The 17269-nt window shown below is 37.4% G+C and overlaps 3 non-coding genes across 3 annotated transcripts; all 3 read left to right on the top strand.

Moving 5' to 3' along the window:
• Positions 1-569: 569 nt before the first annotated feature.
• Positions 570-643, top strand: TRNAS-ACU (transfer RNA serine (anticodon ACU)). Its single transcript has one exon. It is a non-coding gene; the product is annotated as a tRNA-Ser (tRNA).
• A 15351-nt stretch (positions 644-15994) lies between these two features.
• LOC135003299 (U1 spliceosomal RNA) lies at positions 15995-16158 on the top strand. Its single transcript, XR_010204329.1, has one exon. It is a non-coding gene; the product is annotated as a U1 spliceosomal RNA (small nuclear RNA).
• A 152-nt stretch (positions 16159-16310) lies between these two features.
• LOC135003300 (U1 spliceosomal RNA) lies at positions 16311-16473 on the top strand. The gene has a single exon (XR_010204330.1). It is a non-coding gene; the product is annotated as a U1 spliceosomal RNA (small nuclear RNA).
• The last annotated feature ends 796 nt before the right edge of the window (positions 16474-17269 follow it).

The following is a 17269-nucleotide window of genomic DNA, read 5'->3' as shown; positions in this document are numbered from 1 at the left end:
ATCTTTATTTAAGGGTGAAGATGTTTCTCACAAAATCGTTGCCCCAATGCATCATTGAAATTCAAGCTGGAAAGATGATTTTAATATATCACTTGTACATTTTGTATTGCTCTTCTGGTGACAATGTAGTTTGTTTTTGTCAATTACCCTTTTAATAATAGGGTAAAGAAAATTAAGTGGATTTTTTAAAGAAAACTATACTGTCAATATACTATTAAAACAAATTAAAATGGCAAAAGTTATTGTACTTTAAGTAAAAATAAAAGAGCAAAAATATCAATCCCAGTTTTGATTACTTAAATTAACAAAAACAAATGCATATAGCAAAGGATAGTTTCAATCTGCCTACCTCTGGGTTATGCTTCCATTGCAGTACTCTGCTGCACATGTAAGTGCAAGAGATCCTGAAGCACTCACTCATCATGGGAAAGTACCAATGTGTTTCTTCGTTGGTTGATGGAAGAAACATCTTACAAAAACTCTCCAGATTATTGACTTTTTAAAGTTTTTCTAGGAAACGTTCTAGATGTATGCTTATTAGCCTTTGTCAGTATGCATTTTTACAAAGTGTCTCTGTGGCGCAATCGGTTAGTGTGTCTGGCTACTAACCAAAAGGTTGGTGGTTCAATCCCACCCAGGGACGTAATTGACCTTGTTATCAGATTTTGGTGATCTTTAAGTAGACAAGTCAAAATTTCAAACCCCCTGTTATGGTGTAGGGTACCTGGCCTTCTCTGATGTAATCAGAGTTAGATTTGATTCAGTGATTTTATAAAAACAGATAGGAAGCACAATTTAGCAGTGGGTTGCAGAGAAAAAGAAATATGCTGGCAAAAAAAATCCAATTGAGTGATTAAACAGCTCTTCATTTTCTGGCTTTATTTTTATGCTAACAAATTTGTTCTCTGAAAAGTGTCCACAAAGCCAAGTCTCTGATTAACACCTTTGTAGGGATGGTTTTTCACCTATTACTAAATTAAACTTGCTTCATTGGAAAGGCAGCAAGATGCATCCTCATTTCAATTTCTACTGAAATAATACAGATTAACACCAGGAAACATTAACGCCACTGCATCCTTGCTGCTTTCTCATGTGGAAGTCTGTTTAATGTGAAAACAAGGTGATATCTAATTAGCACACAGGTAAGGAATTAAGAAAATCTTTATTTAAGGGTGAAGATGTTTCTCACAAAATCGTTGCCCCAATGCATCATTGAGATTCAAGCTGGAAAGATGATTTTAATATATCACTTGTACATTTTGTATTGCTCTTCTGGTGACAATGTAGTTTGTTTTTGTCAATTACCCTTTTAATAATAGGGTAAAGAAAATTAAGTGGATTTTTTTAAAGAAAACTATACTGTCAATATACTATTCAAACAAATTAAAATGGTAAAAGTTATTGTACTTCAAGTAAAAATAAAAGAGCAAAAATATCAATCCCAGTTTTGATTACTTAAATTAACAAAAAAAATGCATATAGCAAAGGATAGTTTCAATCTGCCTACCTCTGGGTTATGGGCCCAGCATGCTTCCATTGCAGTACTCTGCTGCACATGTAAGTACAAGAGATCCTGAAGCACTCACTCATCATGGGAAAGTACCAATGTGTTTCTTCGTTGGTTGATGGAAGAAACATTTTACAAAAACTCTCCAGATTATTGACTTTTTAAAGTTTTTCTAGGAAACGTTCTAGATGTATGCTTATTAGCCTTTGTCAGTATGTACTTTTTGCGAAGTGTCTCTGTGGCGCAATCGGTTAGTGTGTCCGGCTACTAACCAAAAGGTTGGTGGTTCAATCCCAACCAGGGACGTAATTGACCTTATCAGATTTTGGTGATCTTTAAGTAGACAAGTCAAAATTTCAAACCCCCTGTTATGATGTAGGGTACCTGGCCTTCTCTGATGTAATCAGAGTTAGAATTGATTCAGTGATTTTATAAAAACAGCTAGGAAGCACAATTTAGCAGTGGGTTGCAGAGAAAAAGAAATATGCTGGCAAAAAAAAATCCAATTGAGTGATTAAACAGCTCTTCATTTTCTGGCTTTATTTTTATGCTAACAAATTTGTTCTCTGAAAAGTGTCCACAAAGCCAAGTCTCTGATTAACACCTTTGTAGGGATGGTTTTTCACCTATTACTAAATTAAACTTGCTTCATTGGAAAGGCAGCAAGATGCATCCTCATTTCAATGTCTACTGAAATAATACAGGTTGACACCAGGAAACATTAACGCCACTGCATCCTTGCTGCTTTCTCATGTAGAAGTCTGTTTAATGTGAAAACAAGGTGATATCTAATTAGCACACAGGTAAGGAATTAAGAAAATCTTTATTTAAGGGTGAAGATGTTTCTCACAAAATCGTTGCCCCAATGCATCATTGAAATTCAAGCTGGAAATATGATTTTAATATATCACTTGTACATTTTGTATTGCTCTTCTGGTGACAATGTAGTTTGTTTTTGTCAATTACCCTTTTAATAATAGGGTAAAGAAAATTAAGTGGATTTTTTAAAGAAAACTATACTGTCAATATACTATTAAAACAAATTAAAATGGTAAAAGTTATTGTACTTTAAGTAATAATAAAAGAGCAAAAATATCAATCCCAGTTTTGATTACTTAAATTAACAAAAAAAAATGCATATAGCAAAGGATAGTTTCAATCTGCCTACCTCTGGGTTATGGGCCCAGCATGCTTCCATTGCAGTACTCTGCTGCACATGTAAGTGCAAGAGATCCTGAAGCACTCACTCATCATGGGAAAGTACCAATGTGTTTCTTCATTGGTTGATGGAAGAAACATCTTACAAAAACTCTCCAGATTATTGACTTTTTAAAGTTTTTCTAGGAAACGTTCTAGATGTATGCTTATTAGACTTTGTCAGTATGTACTTTTTGCAAAGTGTCTCTGTGGCGCAATCGGTTAGTGTGTCCGGCTACTAACCAAAAGGTTGGTGGTTCAATCCCAACCAGGGACGTAATTGACCTTGTTATCAGATTTTGGTGATCTTTAAGTAGACAAGTCAAAATTTCAAACCCCCTGTTATGGTGTAGGGTACCTGGCCTTCTCTGATGTAATCAGAGTAAGATTTGATTCAGTGATTTTATAAAAACAGCTAGGAAGCACAATTTAGCAGTGGGTTGCAGAGAAAAAGAAATATGCTGCCGAGAAAAAGAAATATGCTGCCAAAAAAAATCCAATTGAGTGATTAAACAGCTCTTCATTTTCTGTCTTTATTTTTATGCTAACAAATTTGTTCTTTGAAAAGTGTCCACAAAGCCAAGTCTCTGATTAACACCTTTGTAGGGATGGTTTTTCACCTATTACTAAATTAAACTTGCTTCATTGGAAAGGCAGCAAGATGCATCCTCATTTCAATGTCTACTGAAATAATACAGGTTGACACCAGGAAACATTAACGCCACTGTATCCTTGCTGCTTTCTCATGTGGAAGTCTGTTTAATGTGAAAACAAGGTGATATCTAATTAGCACACAGGTAAGGAATTAAGAAAATCTTTATTTAAGGGTGAAGATGTTTCTCACAAAATCGTTGCCCCAATGCATCATTGAAATTCAAGCTGGAAAGATGATTTTAATATATCACTTGTACATTTTGTATTGCTCTTCTGGTGACAATGTAGTTTGTTTTTGTCAATTACCATTTTAATAATAGGGTAAAGAAAATTAAGTGGATTTTTGAAAGAAAACAATACTGTCAATATACTATTAAAACAAATTAAAATGGTAAAAGTTATTGTACTTTAAGTAAAAATAAAAGAGCCGGAATATCAATCCCAGTTTTGGATTACTTTAATTAACAAAAAAAAAATGCATATAGCAAAGGATAGTTTCAATCTGCCTACCGCTGGGTTATGGGCCCAGCATGCTTCCATTGCTGTACTCTGCTGCACATGTAAGTGCAAGAGATCCTGAAGCACTCACTCATCATGGGAAAGTACCAATGTGTTTCTTCGTTGGTTGATGGAAGAAACATCTTACAAAAACTCTCCAGATTATTGACTTTTTAAAGTTTTTCTAGGAAACGTTTTAGATGAATGCTTATTAGCCTTTGTCAGTATGGACTTTTGCAAAGTGTCTCTGTGGCGCAATCAGTTAGTGTGCACGGCTATTAACCAAAAGGTTGGTGGTTCAATCCCAACCAGGGACGTAATTGACCTTGTTATCAGATATTGGTGATCTTTAAGTAGACAAGTCAAAATTTCAAACCCCCTCTTATGGTGTAGGGTACCTGGCCTTCTCTGATGTAATCAGATTTGATTCAGTGATTTTATAAAAACAGCTAGGAAGCACAATTTAGCAGTGGGTTGAAGAGAAAAAGAAATATGCTGGCAAAAAAATCCAATTGAGTGATTAAACAGCTCTTCATTTTCTGGCTTTATTTTTATGCTAACAAATTTGTTCTTTGAAAAGTGTCCACAAAGCCAAGTCTCTGATTAACACCTTTGTAGGGATGGTTTTTCACCTATTACTAAATTAAATTTGCTTCATTGGAAAGGCAGCAAGATGCATCCTCATTTCAATGTCTACTGAAATAATACGGGTTGACACCAGGAAACATTAACGCCACTGCATCCTTGCTGCTTTCTCATTTAGAAGTCTGTTTAATGTGAAAACAAGGTGATATCTAATTAGCACACAGGTAAGGAATTAAGAAAATCTTTATTTAAGGGTGAAGATGTTTCTCACAAAATCGTTGCCCCAATGCATCATTGAAATTCAAGCTGGAAAGATGATTTTAATATATCACTTGTACATTTTGTATTGCTCTTCTGGTGACAATGTAGTTTGTTTTTGTCAATTACCCTTTTAATAATAGGGTAAAGAAAATTAAGTGGATTTTTTAAAGAAAACTATACTGTCAATATACTATTAAAACAAATTAAAATGGTAAAAGTTATTGTACTTTAAGTAAAAATAAAAGAGCCAAAATATCAATCCCAGTTTTGATTACTTAAATTAACAAAAAAAAATGCATATAGCAAAGGATAGTTTCAATCTGCCTACCTCTGGGTTATGGGCTCAGCATGCTTCCATTGCAGTACTCTGCTGCACATGTAAGTGCAAGAGATCCTGAAGCACTCAGTCATCATGGGAAAGTACCAATGTGTTTCTTCGTTGGTTGATGGAAGAAACATCTTACAACAACTCTCCAGATTATTGACTTTTTAAAGTTTTTCTAGGAAACGTTCTAGATGTATGCCTTTGTCAGTAGGTACTTTTTGCAAAGTGTCTCTGTGGCGCAATCGGTTAGTGTGTCCAGCTACTAACCAAAAGGTTGGTGGTTCAATCCCACCCAGGGACGTAATTGACCTTGTTATCAGATTTTGGTGATCTTTAAGTAGACAAGTCAAAATTTCAAACCCCCTGTTATGGTGTAGGGTACCTGGCCTTCTCTGATGTAATCAGAGTTAGATTTGATTCATTGATTTTATAAAAACAGCTAGGAAGCACAATTTAGCAGTGGGTTGCAGAGAAAAATAAATATGCTGGCAAAAAAAATCCAATTGAGTGATTAAACAGCTCTTTATTTTCTGGCTTTATTTTTATGCTAACAAATTTGTTCTCTGAAAAGTGTCCACAAAGCCAAGTCTCTGATTAACACCTTTGTAGGGATGGTTTTTCACCTATTACTAAATTAAACTTGCTTCATTGGAAAGGCAGCAAGATGCATCCTCATTTCAATGTCTACTGAAATAACACAGGTTGACACCAGGAAACATTAACGCCACTGCATCCTTGCTGCTTTCTCATGTGGAAGTCTGTTTAATGTGAAAACAAGGTGATATCTAATTAGCACACAGGTAAGGAATTAAGAAAATCTTTATTTAAGGGTGAAGATGTTTCTCACAAAATCGTTGCCCCAATGCATCATTGAAATTCAAGCTGGAAAGATGATTTTAATATATCACTTGTACATTTTGTATTGCTCTTCTGGTGACAATGTAGTTTGTTTTTGTCAATTACCCTTTTAATAATAGGGTAAAGAAAATTAAGTGGATTTTTTTAAAGAAAACTATACTGTCAATATACTATTCAAACAAATTAAAATGGTAAAAGTTATTGTACTTCAAGTAAAAATAAAAGAGCAAAAATATCAATCCCAGTTTTGATTACTTAAATTAACAAAAAAAATGCATATAGCAAAGGGTAGTTTCAATCTGCCTACCTCTGGGTTATGGGCCCAGCATGCTTCCATTGCAGTACTCTGCTGCACATGTAAGTGCAAGAGATCCTGAAGCACTCACTCATCATGGGAAAGTACCAATGTGTTTCTTCGTTGGTTGATGGAAGAAACATTTTACAAAAACTCTCCAGATTATTGACTTTTTAAAGTTTTTCTAGGAAACGTTCTAGATGTATGCTTATTAGCCTTTGTCAGTATGTACTTTTTGCGAAGTGTCTCTGTGGCGCAATCGGTTAGTGTGTCCGGCTACTAACTAAAAGGTTGGTGGTTCAATCCCAACCAGGGACGTAATTGACCTTATCAGATTTTGGTGATCTTTAAGTAGACAAGTCAAAATTTCAAACCCCCTGTTATGATGTAGGGTACCTGGCCTTCTCTGATGTAATCAGAGTTAGAATTGATTCAGTGATTTTATAAAAACAGCTAGGAAGCACAATTTAGCAGTGGGTTGCAGAGAAAAAGAAATATGCTGGCAAAAAAAATCCAATTGAGTGATTAAACAGCTCTTCATTTTCTGGCTTTATTTTTATGCTAACAAATTTGTTCTCTGAAAAGTGTCCACAAAGCCAAGTCTCTGATTAACACCTTTGTAGGGATGGTTTTTCACCTATTACTAAATTAAACTTGCTTCATTGGAAAGGCAGCAAGATGCATCCTCATTTCAATGTCTACTGAAATAATACAGGTTGACACCAGGAAACATTAACGCCACTGCATCCTTGCTGCTTTCTCATGTAGAAGTCTGTTTAATGTGAAAACAAGGTGATATCTAATTAGCACACAGGTAAGGAATTAAGAAAATCTTTATTTAAGGGTGAAGATGTTTCTCACAAAATCGTTGCCCCAATGCATCATTGAAATTCAAGCTGGAAATATGATTTTAATATATCACTTGTACATTTTGTATTGCTCTTCTGGTGACAATGTAGTTTGTTTTTGTCAATTACCCTTTTAATAATAGGGTAAAGAAAATTAAGTGGATTTTTTAAAGAAAACTATACTGTCAATATACTATTAAAACAAATTAAAATGGTAAAAGTTATTGTACTTTAAGTAATAATAAAAGAGCAAAAATATCAATCCCAGTTTTGATTACTTAAATTAACAAAAAAAAATGCATATAGCAAAGGATAGTTTCAATCTGCCTACCTCTGGGTTATGGGCCCAGCATGCTTCCATTGCAGTACTCTGCTGCACATGTAAGTGCAAGAGATCCTGAAGCACTCACTCATCATGGGAAAGTACCAATGTGTTTCTTCATTGGTTGATGGAAGAAACATCTTACAAAAACTCTCCAGATTATTGACTTTTTAAAGTTTTTCTAGGAAACGTTCTAGATGTATGCTTATTAGACTTTGTCAGTACGTACTTTTTGCAAAGTGTCTCTGTGGCGCAATCGGTTAGTGTGTCCGGCTACTAACCAAAAGGTTGGTGGTTCAATCCCAACCAGGGATGTAATTGACCTTGTTATCAGATTTTGGTGATCTTTAAGTAGACAAGTCAAAATTTCAAACCCCCTGTTATGGTGTAGGGTACCTGGCCTTCTCTGATGTAATCAGAGTAAGATTTGATTCAGTGATTTTATAAAAACAGCTAGGAAGCACAATTTAGCAGTGGGTTGCAGAGAAAAAGAAATATGCTGCCGAGAAAAAGAAATATGCTGCCAAAAAAAATCCAATTGAGTGATTAAACAGCTCTTCATTTTCTGGCTTTATTTTTATGCTAACAAATTTGTTCTTTGAAAAGTGTCCACAAAGCCAAGTCTCTGATTAACACCTTTGTAGGGATGGTTTTTCACCTATTACTAAATTAAATTTGCTTCATTGGAAAGGCAGCAAGATGCATCCTCATTTCAATGTCTACTGAAATAATACGGGTTGACACCAGGAAACATTAACGCCACTGCATCCTTGCTGCTTTCTCATGTAGAAGTCTGTTTAATGTGAAAACAAGGTGATATCTAATTAGCACACAGGTAAGGAATTAAGAAAATCTTTATTTAAGGGTGAAGATGTTTCTCACAAAATCGTTGCCCCAATGCATCATTGAAATTCAAGCTGGAAAGATGATTTTAATATATCACTTGTACATTTTGTATTGCTCTTCTGGTGACAATGTAGTTTGTTTTTGTCAATTACCCTTTTAATAATAGGGTAAAGAAAATTAAGTGGATTTTTTAAAGAAAACTATACTGTCAATATACTATTAAAACAAATTAAAATGGTAAAAGTTATTGTACTTTAAGTAAAAATAAAAGAGCCAAAATATCAATCCCAGTTTTGATTACTTAAATTAACAAAAAAAAATGCATATAGCAAAGGATAGTTTCAATCTGCCTACCTCTGGGTTATGGGCTCAGCATGCTTCCATTGCAGTACTCTGCTGCACATGTAAGTGCAAGAGATCCTGAAGCACTCAGTCATCATGGGAAAGTACCAATGTGTTTCTTCGTTGGTTGATGGAAGAAACATCTTACAACAACTCTCCAGATTATTGACTTTTTAAAGTTTTTCTAGGAAACGTTCTAGATGTATGCCTTTGTCAGTAGGTACTTTTTGCAAAGTGTCTCTGTGGCGCAATCGGTTAGTGTGTCCAGCTACTAACCAAAAGGTTGGTGGTTCAATCCCACCCAGGGACGTAATTGACCTTGTTATCAGATTTTGGTGATCTTTAAGTAGACAAGTCAAAATTTCAAACCCCCTGTTATGGTGTAGGGTACCTGGCCTTCTCTGATGTAATCAGAGTTAGATTTGATTCATTGATTTTATAAAAACAGCTAGGAAGCACAATTTAGCAGTGGGTTGCAGAGAAAAATAAATATGCTGGCAAAAAAAATCCAATTGAGTGATTAAACAGCTCTTTATTTTCTGGCTTTATTTTTATGCTAACAAATTTGTTCTCTGAAAAGTGTCCACAAAGCCAAGTCTCTGATTAACACCTTTGTAGGGATGGTTTTTCACCTATTACTAAATTAAACTTGCTTCATTGGAAAGGCAGCAAGATGCATCCTCATTTCAATGTCTACTGAAATAATACAGGTTGACACCAGGAAACATTAACGCCACTGTATCCTTGCTGCTTTCTCATGTGGAAGTCTGTTTAATGTGAAAACAAGGTGATATCTAATTAGCACACAGGTAAGGAATTAAGAAAATCTTTATTTAAGGGTGAAGATGTTTCTCACAAAATCGTTGCCCCAATGCATCATTGAAATTCAAGCTGGAAATATGATTTTAATATATCACTTGTACATTTTGTATTGCTCTTCTGGTGACAATGTAGTTTGTTTTTGTCAATTACCCTTTTAATAATAGGGTAAAGAAAATTAAGTGGATTTTTTAAAGAAAACTATACTGTCAATATACTATTAAAACAAATTAAAATGGTAAAAGTTATTGTACTTTAAGTAATAATAAAAGAGCAAAAATATCAATCCCAGTTTTGATTACTTAAATTAACAAAAAAAAATGCATATAGCAAAGGATAGTTTCAATCTGCCTACCTCTGGGTTATGGGCCCAGCATGCTTCCATTGCAGTACTCTGCTGCACATGTAAGTGCAAGAGATCCTGAAGCACTCACTCATCATGGGAAAGTACCAATGTGTTTCTTCATTGGTTGATGGAAGAAACATCTTACAAAAACTCTCCAGATTATTGACTTTTTAAAGTTTTTCTAGGAAACGTTCTAGATGTATGCTTATTAGCCTTTGTCAGTATGTACTTTTTGCAAAGTGTCTCTGTGGCGCAATCGGTTAGTGTGTCCGGCTACTAACCAAAAGGTTGGTGGTTCAATCCCAACCAGGGACGTAATTGACCTTGTTATCAGATTTTGGTGATCTTTAAGTAGACAAGTCAAAATTTCAAACCCCCTGTTATGGTGTAGGGTACCTGGCCTTCTCTGATGTAATCAGAGTAAGATTTGATTCAGTGATTTTATAAAAACAGCTAGGAAGCACAATTTAGCAGTGGGTTGCAGAGAAAAAGAAATATGCTGCCAAAAAAAATCCAATTGAGTGATTAAACAGCTCTTCATTTTCTGTCTTTATTTTTATGCTAACAAATTTGTTCTTTGAAAAGTGTCCACAAAGCCAAGTCTCTGATTAACACCTTTGTAGGGATGGTTTTTCACCTATTACTAAATTAAACTTGCTTCATTGGAAAGGCAGCAAGATGCATCCTCATTTCAATGTCTACTGAAATAATACAGGTTGACACCAGGAAACATTAACGCCACTGTATCCTTGCTGCTTTCTCATGTGGAAGTCTGTTTAATGTGAAAACAAGGTGATATCTAATTAGCACACAGGTAAGGAATTAAGAAAATCTTTATTTAAGGGTGAAGATGTTTCTCACAAAATCGTTGCCCCAATGCATCATTGAAATTCAAGCTGGAAAGATGATTTTAATATATCACTTGTACATTTTGTATTGCTCTTCTGGTGACAATGTAGTTTGTTTTTGTCAATTACCATTTTAATAATAGGGTAAAGAAAATTAAGTGGATTTTTGAAAGAAAACAATACTGTCAATATACTATTAAAACAAATTAAAATGGTAAAAGTTATTGTACTTTAAGTAAAAATAAAAGAGCCGAAATATCAATCCCAGTTTTGGATTACTTTAATTAACAAAAAAAAAATGCATATAGCAAAGGATAGTTTCAATCTGCCTACCGCTGGGTTATGGGCCCAGCATGCTTCCATTGCTGTACTCTGCTGCACATGTAAGTGCAAGAGATCCTGAAGCACTCACTCATCATGGGAAAGTACCAATGTGTTTCTTCGTTGGTTGATGGAAGAAACATCTTACAAAAACTCTCCAGATTATTGACTTTTTAAAGTTTTTCTAGGAAACGTTTTAGATGAATGCTTATTAGCCTTTGTCAGTATGGACTTTTGCAAAGTGTCTCTGTGGCGCAATCAGTTAGTGTGCACGGCTATTAACCAAAAGGTTGGTGGTTCAATCCCACCCAGGGACGTAATTGACCTTGTTATCAGATTTTGGTGATCTTTAAGTAGACAAGTCAAAATTTCAAACCCCCTCTTATGGTGTAGGGTACCTGGCCTTCTCTGATGTAATCAGATTTGATTCAGTGATTTTATAAAAACAGCTAGGAAGCACAATTTAGCAGTGGGTTGAAGAGAAAAAGAAATATGCTGGCAAAAGAATCCAATTGGGAGATTAAACAGCTCTTTATTTTCTGGCTTTATTTTTATGCTAACAAATTTGTTCTCTGAAAAGTGTCCACAAAGCCAAGTCTCTGATTAACACCTTTGTAGGGATGGTTTTTCACCTATTACTAAATTAAACTTGCTTCATTGGAAAGGCAGCAAGATGCATCCTCATTTCAATGTCTACTGAAATAATACAGGTTGACACCAGGAAACATTAACGCCACTGCATCCTTGCTGCTTTCTCATGTGGAAGTCTGTTTAATGTGAAAACAAGGTGATATCTAATTAGCACACAGGTAAGGAATTAAGAAAATCTTTATTTAAGGGTGAAGATGTTTCTCACAAAATCGTTGCCCCAATGCATCATTGAAATTCAAGCTGGAAAGATGATTTTAATATATCACTTGTACATTTTGTATTGCTCTTCTGGTGACAATGTAGTTTGTTTTTGTCAATTACCCTTTTAATAATAGGGTAAAGAAAATTAAGTGGATTTTTTAAAGAAAACTATACTGTCAATATACTATTAAAACAAATTAAAATGGTAAAAGTTATTGTACTTTAAGTAAAAATAAAAGAGCAAAAATATCAATCCCAGTTTTGATTACTTAAATTAACAAAAAAAAATGCATATAGCAAAGGATAGTTTCAATCTGCCTACCTCTGGGTTATGGGCCCAGCATGCTTCCATTGCAGTACTCTGCTGCACATGTAAGTGCAAGAGATCCTGAAGCACTCACTCATCATGGGAAAGTACCAATGTGTTTCTTCGTTGGTGGATGGAAGAAACATCTTACAAAAACTCTCCAGATTATTGACTTTTTAAAGTTTTTCTAGGAAACGTTTTAGATGAATGCTTATTAGCCTTTGTCAGTATGTACTTTTGCAAAGTGTCTCTGTGGCGCAATCAGTTAGTGTGTACGGCTATAAACCAAAAGGTTGGTGGTTCAATCCCACCCAGGGATGTAATTGACCTTGTTATCAGATTTTGGTGATCTTTAAGTAGACAAGTCAAAATTTCAAACCCCCTCTTATGGTGTAGGGTACCTGGCCTTCTCTGATGTAATCAGAGTTAGATTTGATTCAGTGATTTTATAAAAACAGCTAGGTAGCACAATTTAGCAGTGGGTTGCAGAGAAAAAGAAATATGCTGGCAAAAAAATCCAATTGAGTGATTAAACAGCTCTTCATTTTCTGGCTTTATTTTTATGCTAACAAATTTGTTCTCTGAAAAGTGTCCACAAAGCCAAGTCTCTGATTAACACCTTTGTAGGGATGGTTTTTCACCTATTACTAAATTAAATTTGCTTCATTGGAAAGGCAGCAAGATGCATCCTCATTTCAATGTCTACTGAAATAATACGGGTTGACACCACGAAACATTAACGCCACTGCATCCTTGCTGCTTTCTCATGTGGAAGTCTGTTTAATGTGAAAACAAGGTGATATCTAATTAGCACACAGGTAAGGAATTAAGAAAATCTTTATTTAAGGGTGAAGATGTTGCTAACAAAATCGTTGCCCCAATGCATCATTGAAATTCAAGCTGGAAAGATGATTTTAATATATCACGTGTACATTTTGTATTGCTCTTCTGGTGACAATGTAGTTTGTTTTTGTCAATTACCATTTTAATAATAGGGTAAAGAAAATTAAGTGGATTTTTGAAAGAAAACAATACTGTCAATATACTATTAAAACAAATTAAAATGGTAAAAGTTATTGTACTTTAAGTAAAAATAAAAGAACCAAAATATCAATCCCAGTTTTGGATTACTTTAATTAACAAAAAAAAATGCATATAGCAGAGGATAGTTTCAATCTGCCTACCTCTGGGTTATGGGCCCAGCATGCTTCCATTGCAGTACTCTGCTGCACATGTAAGTGCAAGAGAACCTGAAGCACTCACTCATCATGGAAAAGTACCAATGTGTTTCTTCGTTGGTTGATGGAAGAAACATCTTACAAAAACTCTCCAGATTATTGACTTTTTAAAGTTTTTCTAGGAAACGTTCTAGATAAATGCTTATTAGCCTTTGTCAGTATGTACTTTTTGCAAAGTGTCTCTGTGGCGCAATCGGTTAGTGTGTTCGGCTATTAACCAAAAGGTTGGTGGTTCAATCCCACCCAGGGACGTAATTGACCTTGTGATCAGATTTTCCAGCGTGTTTTGTTTGCGCCTTTGCAAATGTCTTACATCGACAAACTTATTTAGTACTATTTTGCAAATAGGGTTAAATTGTTGCAACATTGTGTTCCCTAATTGCTTGATTTTTTAAATGCAACAATTGATAAAGACACCTGATAACTGCTCTGTGGAGTCTTATTTTGCGTCTACTTCTTATCTACATTTAATTCCCTACCTCTAATCAAGGCATTTTTAAATGCTGGGGTCTGCCAGGACGTGAGGCCTACCTAGACTTTAGATCTGAATTTGAATGTACTTGTGAACTAACTTAATTTCCTACTTCTAAATTCATTCCTAAATTCACTACTTACATGAATCCTGTAGTTGGGCATTTTGGGACTTCGATTGTGGGCATTGTTTTGTGTCCAGACCAGCAGCAGGTGGTGTGCATTTGCTGGAAAGGCATCGAAGACCTCCGATATGCTGCATCTCCTGATGTGTGTCTACCTCAAGTGACTGTCAGCAAATGCCTGCTAGATACCCCATTCCAAGCTGATTGTGACATCACGGAACATGCATCATAGAACAGGCATGCTAGAACATGGGTCTTCAACCTGCGACCCTCCAGCTGCTGTGGAACTACACATCCCAGCATGCCCTGCCTCAGTTTTAGCATACCTTAATAGCAAAACTGTGGCAGGGCATGCTGGGATGTGTAGTTTCACAGCAGCTGGAGGGCCACAGGATGAAGACCCATGTGCTAGAGCCAAGCCGCAGGTACATTGAATGCTAGCAAGCTGAATGTTTAAATCCTTTTTGTTCCGCAGCATTCCAATGCGGAAGATTCCATGGAACCAGAGATTATTCCATTGAGAAGGACATGCTGCCTGGATGACTGCACTGTGCAAATTAAGTCACGGAGCCAGTTGGCTTGTGGGTGGCTCTGGTGACTGGGTGGTTGGGTGGGCGGTGTGTCGGAGGTGGAGCACATGCAAATGAATGTGTATCATCCAGCTAGTGAGAGTGAAAACTCATGCAGGAGTGTGCCTGCTTGTCAGTGGGTTATGCACCTTGCCAGACGTCAAATCTACATGGAGCAGCTGGAGGGGACAAGAGCAGGTTTGCAAAATATAGATAGAAGAGCATATATGCTGGCACATTCTCCATGATTGTGTCAGCTTATGTTTTGGTGCACTGCACTTTCCTCCACTAAGTTTTAGCTATTTTGGTTAAACGCAAGTGTAGTTGCTTCTCGCCCTTTTGGCTGTGATCTTGTATCGTGGTTGAAGAGTCTGCTGGAGGGATTGTTTTCTTCATTGGCGAGAGACTGAAGATATTCCAGGATGGAAGGCTTGGGAACACTATCCGTTTTTAAGTTGTGGAAGAGTTGAAAGACCGGATTGGACTACATTCTATAGTAAAGGATATCTTTGTATTTATTGATCCTCCCTTTATATGTGTCTGTCTTTCAATAAAGCTTCGGGCTTGTGATTCCCTCACCCTCTTACACTCCACACCCATAGCCTTATTAACTGTTGTATTATTGTATTCCATTGAGAAGGACATGCTGCCTGGATGACTACACTGTGCAAATTAAATCACGGAGCCAGTTGGCTTGTGGGTGGCTCTGGTCACTGGGTGGTTGGGTGGGTGGTGTGTCGGAGGTGGAGCACATGCAAATGATTGTGTATCATCCAGCTAGTGAGAGAGAAAACTCATGCAGGAGTGTGCCTGCTTGTCAGTGGGTTATGCACCTTTCCAGACGTCAAATCTACATGGAGCAGCTGGAGAGGACAAGAGCAGGTTTGCAAAATATAGACAGAAGAGCTCTCCAGCCTAGTTTGCTGTCTGTTTCCACTTCTCTTTTCTTGAGCCGCTCCCTTCTATGCCCTTGCGCACTATCCTGACTTCTCCCATCTGCTTACATTGTGCCTTCCAACGCACAATGCGAACTACAGGTAGTGCTGCAGGGCCCACACCCTTTTACTTGCCATACAGAGCAGCTCTGGAGCTGTTACAGTGCCCAGCTTCTGCAAGAAATCAGCTTGAATGCTTCAGGGGCTGGGGCATAGCCAACATGAGCCCCACACCGAAGGAGGGTGGAGGTGTTTAATGCGAACTAGGGGTCATCCAAGCGCCACAAAAGGCCGCCATGCCCTGCATGCCCCTTTTCTCTTTTCATATGCAGACGAGGGTTGAAGCCAACTTTGACCCACTGCTTGGATGACATCACCATATGCAAATCCATCTGCTGCAGGCCTTCCCCCAGGAATGCTTGCACTAGTTGTTGCATTTGGTTTGTTGTTTGGGGGTGCTTCAGTATTAGGCAGCCTTCTGCCCTCCCATGTTCATCTGAAAATATGTGTTCTCCCTGCAGTTGTTGTCCCCAGATGAGAGTTCCCTTGTGCTGCCTCAGTTGAATCTTCTTTACTTGACAGAGATGTGCCTGAGCAGCGGCCCTCCCTAGCCCTATCCCAAATCATACTTATTTTGCATAGGAGATATCATGGTAATGAAGACTGTTATCCCAGGGTGAGGTTCATTCATTGCATTCTGGGTATGCTGACCCCTGTGATTTCCCCAAATGTGGGAAACTCGACTTCATTATTTGTGGTAGAGGGGGACTGTGTTTGTGCTTTCCTCTGGTCAGCTCTGGAAAAAGTCAGATTTATTTGTCTCAGATCTTCCTCTAGCCTTGTTCTTCTTTCGAGAGTTCCCTTGTGCTGACTCAGTTGGATCTCCTTCACTTGACAGGGAAGTGCCCGAGCAGCGACCCTACCCAGCTCTAGCCCAACTCCTACTTACCTGCCAGGTGAGATACTATGATCATGAAGGTGCTTCTCCCAGGGCAAGGCTCACCCATTGCACTCTGGGTGTGCTGCTCTTGCGATTTCCCCAAATGTGGGAAACTTGACTGCATAATTTGTGTTTCCCCTGGTCGGCTCTCGTATAATTCAGATCTCTTTGTCTCAGGTCTCTCTCCAGCCTAGTTTGCTGTCTGTTTCCACTTCTCTTTTCTTGAGCCGCTCCCTTCTATGCCCTTGTGCACTATCCCAGGATAATTATTGTAGCTGGTCTGCGGGTAACAGCTCTCAGATCCACTTCTAGAAAAAATGCAACAATGTAATTTGAGTGACAAACTGCAGAGATGAACCCTTTCTGTGACTGCTGCACAGGGATCACACAAACTCTATTCATAGGGCTGACTTCACTTAGGGGAGATGTTCTCGCCCCGCAAAGAAGTGCGAGTATATACCGCACTTACGGTACCATTGGATTTACAGATATTTTCTTGCAATACACTATGGGGGTCATTCTGAGTTGATTGCTCGCTAGCAGTTTTTAGCAGCCTTAAAACGGTGGAGTTAACATATCTCACGTGGAAGGTGGTCATGTTATTAGCCTTGGCTTCGGCTAGGCGAGTGTCGGAATTAGCGGCTTTGTCACATAAAAGCCCATATTTGGTGTTCCATGTGGATAGAGCGGAATTGCGGACCCATCCTCAATTCCTACCAAAAGTGGTCTCATCTTTTCATATGAACCAACCTATTGTGGTGCCTTTGGCTACGCGTGACTTGGAGGATTCCGAGTTACTTGATGTGGTCAGGGCTTTGAAAATTTACGTGGCCAGGACGGCTAGAGTCAGGAAAACTGAAGCGCTGTTTGTCCTGTATGCAACCAACAAGATTGGTGCCCCTGCTTCAAAGCAGGCTATTGCTCGCTGGATTTGTAACACGATTCAGCAAGCGCATTCTA

Source organism: Pseudophryne corroboree, unplaced genomic scaffold (genome assembly GCF_028390025.1).
Source record: "Pseudophryne corroboree isolate aPseCor3 unplaced genomic scaffold, aPseCor3.hap2 scaffold_1852, whole genome shotgun sequence".
Taxonomy (NCBI): domain Eukaryota; kingdom Metazoa; phylum Chordata; class Amphibia; order Anura; family Myobatrachidae; genus Pseudophryne; species Pseudophryne corroboree.
This window is presented reverse-complemented; position numbering and strand designations above follow the sequence as displayed.